Below are 10158 nucleotides of genomic sequence, written 5' to 3'. Positions count from 1 at the left end.
GAGACTTGGACCCTACGTCAAGGCACAAGATAGACTTGGTTATCTTTGCAAGTCTCTTCAAATTATCAGTTTGGTTTGGCCCACTAGATTGATCTTTCTTGCAATGGGAGAAGTGCTTAGCTTTGGGTTCAATCTTGCGGTGTCCTTTCCCGGCCGCAAGGCACGTATTGTATTGTTTCCATCGAGAACAACAAGATGGGGTTTCTTCATATTGCATGAGTCTATGCCTCTACATCATGTCATCTTGCTTAAGGCGTTACTCTGTTTTTAACTTAATATTCTAGATGCATGCTGGATAGCGGTCGATGAGTGGATTAATAGTAGTAGATGCAGGAAGGAGTCGGTCTACTTGTCTCGGACGTGATGCCTATATACATGATCATACCTAGATATTCTCATAACTATGCTCAATTCTGTCAATTGCTCAACAGTAATTTGTTCACCCACCGTAGAATACTTATGCTCTCGAGAGAAGCCACTAGTGAAACCTATGGCCCCCGGGTCTATCTTCATCATATTAATCTCCTACTACTTAGTTATTTCCTTTTCTATTTACTTTGCATCTTTATCATAAAAATACCAAAAATATTATCTTATCATATCTATCAGATCTCACTCTCGTAAGTGGCCTTATAGGGATTGACAACCCCTATTTGCGTTGGTTGCGAGGATTTATTTGTTTTGTGCAGGTACAAGGGACTCACGCGTAGCCTCCTACTGGATTGATACCTTGGTTCTCAAAAACTGAGGGAAATACTTACGCTACTTTGCTGCATCATCCCTTCCTCTTCGGGGAAAACCAACGCAGTGCTCAATAGGTAGCACGTACCTTGGCATGATGCTGTCTGTGGCTCTGGTACGCCACTTCTTCCTCAGCACCAACGATGGCCATACCTCCAGGTGTGCTAATTTCATCGCGGCTGGCAAGGCCAACTCAATCTCAAAGATTGGGAAGAAGGTCGACGGCTTTCGGAGCAAGTGGGCCATGACGGACGCCAAGTGCGTCCACCATCGCTTGACGCTGCCGACAGAGATGCCCCAGTCCGACAAGGGGTGGTCTCGCGCGAAGCTCACTGACGAGCGAGCGATGTTGGTGCTGGAGCAGATGAATGCCGACCTGAAGCCAGGCAATGCGAAGGCGGCGAAGGTGACAGGGGCCATGCTCCTGAGGGTATTCCTGATGCTGCGCGTAGCCCCACTATAGGCGCGTTCAGGCCCCTTGTGGGAGCCTGGGAACGAAGAGGACAAGTTTCGCCTGAGCCCGAAGGCCTTGTCCGATGATGAGCTGGTTGTGGCTCTCTGCATCCTGGTCGAGGATGACCAAGAGTATCCGCCGAATGTCTTCACTCCCTTGTTCCGCCGCAAGGACGGGGCGCTGGTCGTGGCCTCTAGGTCGACCTTTGACGGGCGTGGATTGGTGCTGCCGCGCCCACTGGGGCCCCCACGGCGCTGACACCGGTGGAGCTATCGTCTAGTGAGTCCCGCAGGGAGGAAGAGGAGGAGGAAGACTCGGAGGAGACCCCTGAAAGGACGGGGGAGACCTCCCCCTTGAGCAAAGCTGACATCCTCTGCACCCTTCCTGACGATGACGAGGCCGACACCACCTGGAGAGGGGAGAGCCACCCGTCATCCTGACGAGGGACCGATCAGTGTTGATCTCCCGGGACGCTGCTTCCACTCCGACGCTGCCTGGAGTCGCTTCCGGCCCAACCGCCGCTCCTGCTTCTGCTTCCGGAGCTGGCGCGCCCGCGCCTCGATTTGCGAAGCTCTCCGGCTTCAAGATCACCAAGCGGAGGGTGGACTACGCTGTTGTGGACCAGTAAGCATCCCTGTCTCACCTAGTTCTTGCTATTGATGCTTGTTTCCGACTCTTTTTCCTTGTTGCGCAACTAGGCTGGCGCCTGCAGCGAAGAGGAGAAGGGAGAGCGAGGTGGTGCTGCTTCCGTCCGGGTCGCCTCCTGCGACCGCGCCCCTCTCCATGAGCAAAGGTGGGGATGGTGCTCGTGCTTCTCCAGCCCGATCATCCTCGCGAGGCTGGGTGGAGCATCCTCGGGAGGAGTCAGCCCCCGAAGCGCCGCTGACTTCGGAGGCGCCAGCGCCCGGTTCTAGTGCTGAGGTCCGAGAGGCTCACGAGCTTCCTGCCTCCTAGGCCATGGTGATGATGACGCTTCTTCCTCCTTCTTCTGCCATGTTGCTAACCCCAGGTTCCTTCGCTTCTCCTGACGTTCTGGAGCGGGCCCTTTCTGAGATGGCCCGGCTGCGAGAAGATCTCCAGGGTGCCGAACCCCTCCTGGCGGCTGGTCGCCTGGAGCTGGTCTTCGGTTGGCTCCATTCTACCATGTCCGTCCGGGCGGCGCTGAGCTAGGTTGTGGCAACCTCTGATGGGGAGAAGCGAGCCGCAGCTCAGGAAGCAGCTGCTCGCGAGGCGGCGCTAAAGGACGCCGAGGCCTCCCAAGGTCGCTGCCAGGTGCTGGAGGCCGAGCTGAAGATCCTGCGTGACGAGCGTGATGAAGTTGCACGTGGCCGTAAGGCGGACGAAGAGAGGATGAAGGCCTCGCAACGCCGAGCTTGAGCAGCTGGCGCAGGCGCAGGACGCTGAGCGCGGCCAGCTAGAGGAGCTGGAGCAAAAGGTGCAGGCTGAAAAGGCCGAACTCGATGCCAAGGCGAAGGTTCTGGCCGAGGACCACGCGGCCTTCGCGCTGCTGGAGAAGAGGTCTCGCGAGGCTCTGAAGTCACTCTATGAGAAGGGCTTGGAGAAGCCGTTGGCCACCAATGAGGACGGCCCGCCCCAGTTGCTTCCCTACTTGGTCGAGGTGCTTGAGGAAGTCGTGCGCGGCATCGGTCCCATGGCAGAGGCAGAGGCTCGAGTCCTTTCTTCCGCCGCACTGACGCGCGTCTTCAGCCACCTCCATCTTCGCGATCCTGTCGCCCGTGGCTGATGAACACAGCTCAGCCGCCGCTGCAGCTGTGAAAGGTCAGGTGGAAGCCCTGCTGGAGAAGTTCGACGCCTTCGCCCCTGCGCCTTCGACGGTGGTGTAGGTGAAGGCAACGCCACCTAGGAGGGGGCACCTCTTGCAGGTTTCGGTGGTGTCGAGGGATGACTGGCTTGTGGCTCCTTTCCTGTTGAAACTCCTGCATCATGTAGCGTTCCTCGTGGAGGCATTTAAACTTGTGTTTGGTATTCGGAGAACAATATGTCTTGTAATATTTGCTTTGAGATTTTGCGATTTTCTTCCTATTTGCTTTATGTTCTACGTCGGCAGAGCCCGGTCGCGCGCATACCTCAACCGCCGTTGGACCGACCGGAGACCAGGACAGACCCAAGGAGTGAGGGGCTATGTGACCAGTTAGGCTCCTGAGTCGCGATGCTCAGGAGTCACCCTTGACGCGCAAACAGCTTGTGGAAAGGAGATGCAATGGTTGGTCTTCTGTTCTACGTCGGTAGGGCCCGACCCCGCGCATACCTCAACCGCCGTTGGGCCGACCGGAGACCAGGAGGGACCAAGGAGTGAGGGGCTATGTGGTCAATTACGCTCCTGAGTCGCGATGCTTAGGAGTCCCCCTTGACATTCAAACGACCTTCATACCTTAGCTCCGCTTGGGAGGGCGCGCGACGACTAGGTCCGAGGGACCTGGCGGGGTGGCCTACGCTTGGGCATGACCCGAGTGCAGCCCCTATGCCCAGCCCCCTCGCGCGGCTCTCCCGAGGGGAGGCGTTGTGTTGAGGCCAGACACCGAGCCCGGAGGCTCCCTGAGGTTGATACGGCCGTGAGGCCGCCCTCAGTTGTTTATCACCAGGACGGACCATGGCGCTTCCGCACTTGCATGGGCATAGCCGCTCCTCGGCAGTGTCGACTGCCAGCGCGGAGCATGGTGCTTCCACTGGTACGTGGGAGGGGACTCCCTACTGCGAAGAGCCCCCAGGGCGTGTACAGCCCCGCCCTGACACGTGGCTTGCACGGCAGGGCTAGACGAGGTGTGTCTGGGCACTCGTGAGCCAGCGCGGGACTCACGAGGCCCTACCTCAAGGCGGTTTGCGCCTGGTCTTGATTCTTGTTCGCTGTGTTGGTCCTGCGAGGTGGTTAGACAACTTGCGCCGAACGAATCTCCTGAGGTTATCGCGTGAGAAAGCCAAGCATCAACAGCCCCAGGAGGTGACGTGAACGGGGTCGGCCCGACAGACAGAGCTCGGCCGTTGGATTTATCGATGCTGCAGGGACAGGCCCGAGCACAGACGCCGTGCCTAACCCTCTCACGCGGAGAGTCTTGAAGAAAGACGACCGGCGCGCGGCTGCCGCGATGGGTGACAATCAAGCAGGTGATGGTCATAGGTAGATTAAGCCTGGAAAGCAAGCTAGCTTAGGTAAATGCATGAACGATACGTGCCACTGGGTCCGGCCCGAGCGGCTTGGGGATGATGCAGCCCGAGGGGCGCCCCCAGCAAGGTAAGCTAAAGACATAAAAAGGGATACATGCCACGAGGACGGACACATGCGGCCTGGGAATGATGCAGCCCTGAGGGCGCTCCCAGCTAAATGAACTTGGAAAATGTCACCTGGTTCCGTTGATGAAGGGGTGTTGAGGCAGCTGAAGGTACGCGGAGAAGGGGCCCTGAGCCTCGGGAGGCTCTCGGGGTCTAGGCGGTGCCTGGCCTCCTAACCCGCCATGACGCTCCACAGGATGCGCTAAAAGGCAGCAGGCCGAACGACATGCGAACGTAGCTGTGAGGTGGGCCTTCGCAGTGCCCAACACACGAAGGCCAGAAGCGCTCCTGAGACGCGGCTCGGTTGAGCCCTAGGATGTTGATGCAGACATGCAGCTCACCACCCTCGCCAAGGTGGGGAGCAATGCTAGGTGGGCAACGGTCGTCGTGTATTGCTCTTGCTTCGTGAAGCTCCTGAGATACCTTGGTGATGAACTCCTGAGCGCCGGGCGCTCCTCGCCCAGCGTCCTCCTGAGTGGGACGTGCCGCGAAACATGCCTCTAGGTGGTGCCCGAGCGCCTCCCTCGTGATGTTGTCAAGGTTTGAGGACCTCAAGAAGATAACCCCCGAGCCCTGCCCGAGGAGGGCGCCGGGCGCGCCTTCCTATGCGATGGAGGGAGGCGCCCCAGGTGTGGGCGCTGATCCTGACGAGGTGCCACTTGCGGTGCTGCCCTCCTGAGGTCCGGCACGGAGTAGCTACTTCTTCTTCTTAGGGACGACCTCAGGAGGGTACCGAGATGCATTGTTGTCGGGGTCTTCGGTTGACGTTGCTTGGAAGGCGCGCTTGAGGGAGCACACTTCATCTCTTTCTTTGAAGGGGACTGTGATGATCCCACCGCTTCCTGGCATCTTGAGGATGTTGTAGCCGTGGTCCGTCACGGACATGAACTTGGCTAGGGCCGGATACCCGAGGATGGCATTGTACGATAGACAAATGTGGGCAACGTCGAATTCGATGAGCTTGGTGCGGTAGTTGTTGCATTCTCTGAAGGTGACGGGAAGGCAGACCTACTCGATCGGGGTGGTGGAGCCGTCGGTCACTCCTGAGAAAGGCTTGGTAGGATGAAGCTGATCGTATGGCACTTGAAGGTTGTCGAACGTCACGACGGACAGGACGTTGATCCCTACGCCGCCGTCGATGAGTGTCGGTGTCAAAACCGGCGGATCTCGGGTAGGGGGTCCCGAACTGTGCGTCTAAGGCGGATGGTAACAGGAGGCAGGGGACACGATGTTTATCCAGGTTCGGGTCCTCTTGATGGAGGTAATACCCTACATCCTGCTTGATTGTTCTTGATGATATGAGTATTACAAGAGTTGATCTACCACGAGATCGTAGAGGCTAAACCCTAGAAGCTAGCCTATGGTATGATTGTCTGTTGTCCTACGGACTAAACCCTCCGGTTTATATAGACATCGGAGGGGGCTAGGGTTACACAGAGTCGGTTACAAGGGAGGAGATCTACATATCCGTAATGCCTAGCTTGCCTTCCACGCCAAGGAAAGTCCCATCCAGACACGGGACGAAGTCTTCAATCTTGTATCTTCATAGTCCAACAGTCCGGCCAAAGGATATAGTCCGGTTGTCCGCAGACCCCCTATCCAGGACTCCCTCAGTAGCCCCTGAACCAGGCTTCAATGACGATGAGTCCGGCGCGCAGTATTGCCTTCGGCATTGCAAGGCGGGTTCCTCCTCCGAATAGAAGACTTTGAATCACCAGAATAGTGTCCAGCTCTACAAAAAAGTTCCACATACTACCGTAGAGAGAATAATATTTCCACAAATCTAATCTGCTGACGTGTTCTGACAGCACGGCGTCATGTCGTGGCCCGGTCTTTATTTGAACTTTTTTTCTCAACCAGCACTGCACATATTGCGGGGCGGTTTTCTCAACACGTCTTGTCAAAGCGGAGATCGTGTCCCCCTTATTACGGGATTCTCATTAATATGGACGCGGGTAACCCAACCGCGCCATTACTCACGGTGCTTGGGGAATAAGAGGTTTTACCAGGCAAGAGGGGGGAGGCGCATCACCTCTTCCGCCCTTATAAAGGGACAAGAATTCACCCTCTTCACCCATACCTTCTTCCCAACTCATTCCATTCTGCTCAGGCTCCAACACGCGAGCGTTCACCTCCTCTACCCACAAAAAGGTCTTCCAAAGATGTCTGGATCCGGAGCAGGAGGCAAATGGATGGCCTCTACCGTCCGAGAGAAGGATATCAAAAAGCTTCGGGAGGCCGGGTATCTGGCCAAGAAAATCGGCCACCGTCTCCCGACGGCGGGACAGATCATCCCCACTCCGGAACCCCACGAGAGGGTTGTATTCCTCCATCACTTTGTCCGCGGGCTAGGATTTCCCCTCCACCCATTCGTTCGCGGTATCATGTACTATTATGGGATCGATCTTCACAACCTGTCCCCTAATTCCTTCCTTAATTTCTTGACATTCTTTGTCGTGTGTGAGGCTTTTCTCCGTGTTTCGCCACACTTCGGTTTATGGCTGAAGGTCTTTAATGTGAAGCCCGAGGTGGTGGGCGGCGAGCACGCCAAGTGCAGGGGCGCTATGGTGAGAAAGATGCCCAACGTCATATGGCCAACGGGAACCTTTAATGATTCTGTCAAGGAGTGGCAACAACAGTGGTTTTACATCACTGAGCCGACCGGTAAGGGACGGGCCGCTTCTCCCGAGTTTCGATCCGGCGCCACTCTGTGGCTTACGTCCTGGGTCAAGAAAGGACTGGATTGGTCCTTGTCCGACAAACTGTCGGTGCTCCAGACGCGCGTTAAATATATGGGAGACAAGAACATTGAAGTCGTCAACGTAGTCCAGGTGATGTTAGTCCGCCGGATACTGCTTTGTCAACACCGGACTTGCAATCTATGGGAGTTTGATCTAGCCAGGCACCAAACCTTGCGAAGGCTCTTCGGCTCTTTGCACGAGGATATTTGGAAGGTGCTTTTTAAGTCCAGCAAATCATGGTCGGACTCCGCCGAAGACAGCGGGTACCAACTATCCCGCCATGCAAGTTCGATGAGTTTATCAAACTTTTCCACTCACATGACCCAACGGAAGCGCCTAACACGTGTTCATTCAACTTTCCCAGAGCTGGGCGAAGAAGGCGGAGCGGATCCATTGTACGGCCCCGCTGCCCGAAGACCCGGCCATCCCACTTCTGACGAAGATGCTGGTCCCGGCGCCTTATAAGGTGCCGAAGAGACGGCCGAGAAGGAGGCTAAAAAGACCCGGGGTGGCCATCGTCATCACGGCACTTCGGGCACAATACCTGAAGGCTCTGATGCCCATTCCGCCTTCGAAGAGGACGAAAAGGAGGAGCAAGATGAATCCCCTGCGGAGGGAAGAAGGAAGAGGACGACCTCCGCATCCTTGGAGGCCGAACTACCCAAAAGAGGAAAGATTCCTCGTCAAGAGGAGTCTCCTGCCGCCGCCGACAGCGGCCTGGCATGGGATCCCAGGGCCCAGCCCCTGGTGAATTCATGAGTGTATAAGATCCGAGTACATTTAAGCGTCCGGACTCATCGTGGCTTAGTATTTTAACCTAAGTCGTATATTTCTTGTAGTCCGGCGAGGTCCCGTACTGAACAATCCTCATCGGAGGACCTGCTGAGCTCAAACACTGTGGAGAGCGGGACGCCCCCGAAGGACCCTTCCTCTAAGCAGGTGCCAAACACCGAGGCCTCGTCCCAGAAGGACCCCGACCAAGGAGGAAAGGAAAAAACCGTGAAGGCGGCGCCTGGAGGCCGAACCGCAGGGGCCGGACATGTGGAGAAAAAGATTCCCATAGGGTCTGACAATAGGGGTGATTCTGAGTTTGACTCCCTACCGGATGCGATTCCAGAGACCTGTACGGCTCCAGAATCAAGAAGGCAGCCTCCTTCAACCGGAGAGGGCATGCCTATTCCGCCGGCGACCTCTGTCCATCCAGAGGTGTCGGATGCTTTGTTGGTGGCGCTACGAGATGCTTCCATCGTTGATGAACACCGTGCCCTGATGGGTGCGGTGATTGAGAAAATTCAGTCAACCGAGAATGGACTGAACGAATCTTGTGTCAGTCTTATAAAAGGCTTTGAGGTATGTTTTATGAGTTATTGAAGAGTGTCATAGTATAGATAGTATCCCCTGATACACTGTTCGGTGAAAGAAAGAACCGGACAGGGGATGGAATTCATGATCTCAGGAAGACTCACTAAATGACATTGATCATGTTTCAAGTAGATACCTATAGCGGCTGCTGCCTCTCATACCACGGAGATCGCCGGACTCAATCAAAGTCTGGAGCGGGCCAGAGAAGAAATAGGCCGATTGGAAATGAAGTTGAGGGATAAAGGAGGTATGCACTAGCATTATGTGCATTTATTGTGAGATAAATGTTCAGTATGAAATAAGCCACATAATGTGTGCTAGGAGTTATGACCGAAGTCGAGGCCCTCAAAAGGGTCGTTGCTGAGGCCGAGAAAAAGGCAGCCATGGAGCGGGCTCTTCGTGAGAAACACGAAGCCAGAGTTATTAAAGCTGAGCAGGAGCTGCAAGAGGTCGTAAGTAAATGCGAGGCCTTGGAGCAGAGTTTATCGAAGAAAGAATCCAAACTCACCAAGGCACGCCAAGCCACGAGCAACGCCCAGAGGGAAACCCAAAGCGCGCTGCAGGGGATCCAGGAGGCGAGGAAGATCGCGGCGAGTAAGCTTTTCCCATGTAAAGAAATTTTTTGAAGGGAAAACTATGTTTCTGATTGTGAATCCGGACCTCTTAAGTGTATTTGCTGAGCTACCAAACAGTATTTCAGATGCCACTCACTTTTAACGAGCTGAAGGAAGGAACACCGCCGATAAGCTTTTTTAGTCTCAGTATTTGGCACCGAATTATCCGGTGCCTTTTGCCGATCAACTGAAACAGATGATTGAACTGCATAAGGCGGCGGAACTAGCCATGAAAGATGTCGTTATCCGGCTATGGCCTGCCAAACTGATTCCAAGCAGCTACTTCAGGCTCGTAAGGCGGCTTATAAGCGCTTGCCCTCGACTTGATGTCATCAAGTGGTCAGCCTGTATAGAAGGAGCGCGAATTGCCTTAGCCCTTGCAAAGGTGCACTAGGGGAAGATGGATGCCGAGAAGCTAGTGACCGAAGGACCGCCGGAGGGGAAGGAGCACCGCAAGCCTGAATCATATTATAAGAGTTCCTGAAAGGATCCTATCTTGCGGCTGAGCTATGTACTAAGGACATTATATTCCCTAAATGCGGATCATGCTGTCCGTTGTAATGTTTAAACAAGGTCGTTGATATGTCGCCTGTTATATAAAAGTTTACCCTCCTGTGCGGCCGTTTGTATATTAAGGCTGATAGTTGGCCAGTCGTTGGCTTCTTCCCCCACGTAAGTAGTACGGGGGTGTTCGAGATAAACCTGAGACTCTTTATCCCAGTTTTGGGTCCTCCAAGGGAGGTGCTCGGCACAACGAACCAGGCAATCAGACTATAGGGCTTTATCGCTCTCACTTAGCCATAGGAGCTTTAGTATGGTCGGTACAGCCCCTTGTGTTCGGAAGACCGTACTAGGGGCTCTATAAGCACCTGATCGGAGAAAAAAGCTGATCCATCGCACGCTGCATTGGTTATGGCATTATGCGCGATCCTTAAAGATTTTGTGACCACTCGAACAA

The sequence above is a fragment of the Triticum dicoccoides genome, chromosome 2A (genome assembly GCF_002162155.2).
Source record: "Triticum dicoccoides isolate Atlit2015 ecotype Zavitan chromosome 2A, WEW_v2.0, whole genome shotgun sequence".
In the NCBI taxonomy this organism is placed as follows: domain Eukaryota; kingdom Viridiplantae; phylum Streptophyta; class Magnoliopsida; order Poales; family Poaceae; genus Triticum; species Triticum dicoccoides.
This window is presented reverse-complemented; position numbering follows the sequence as displayed.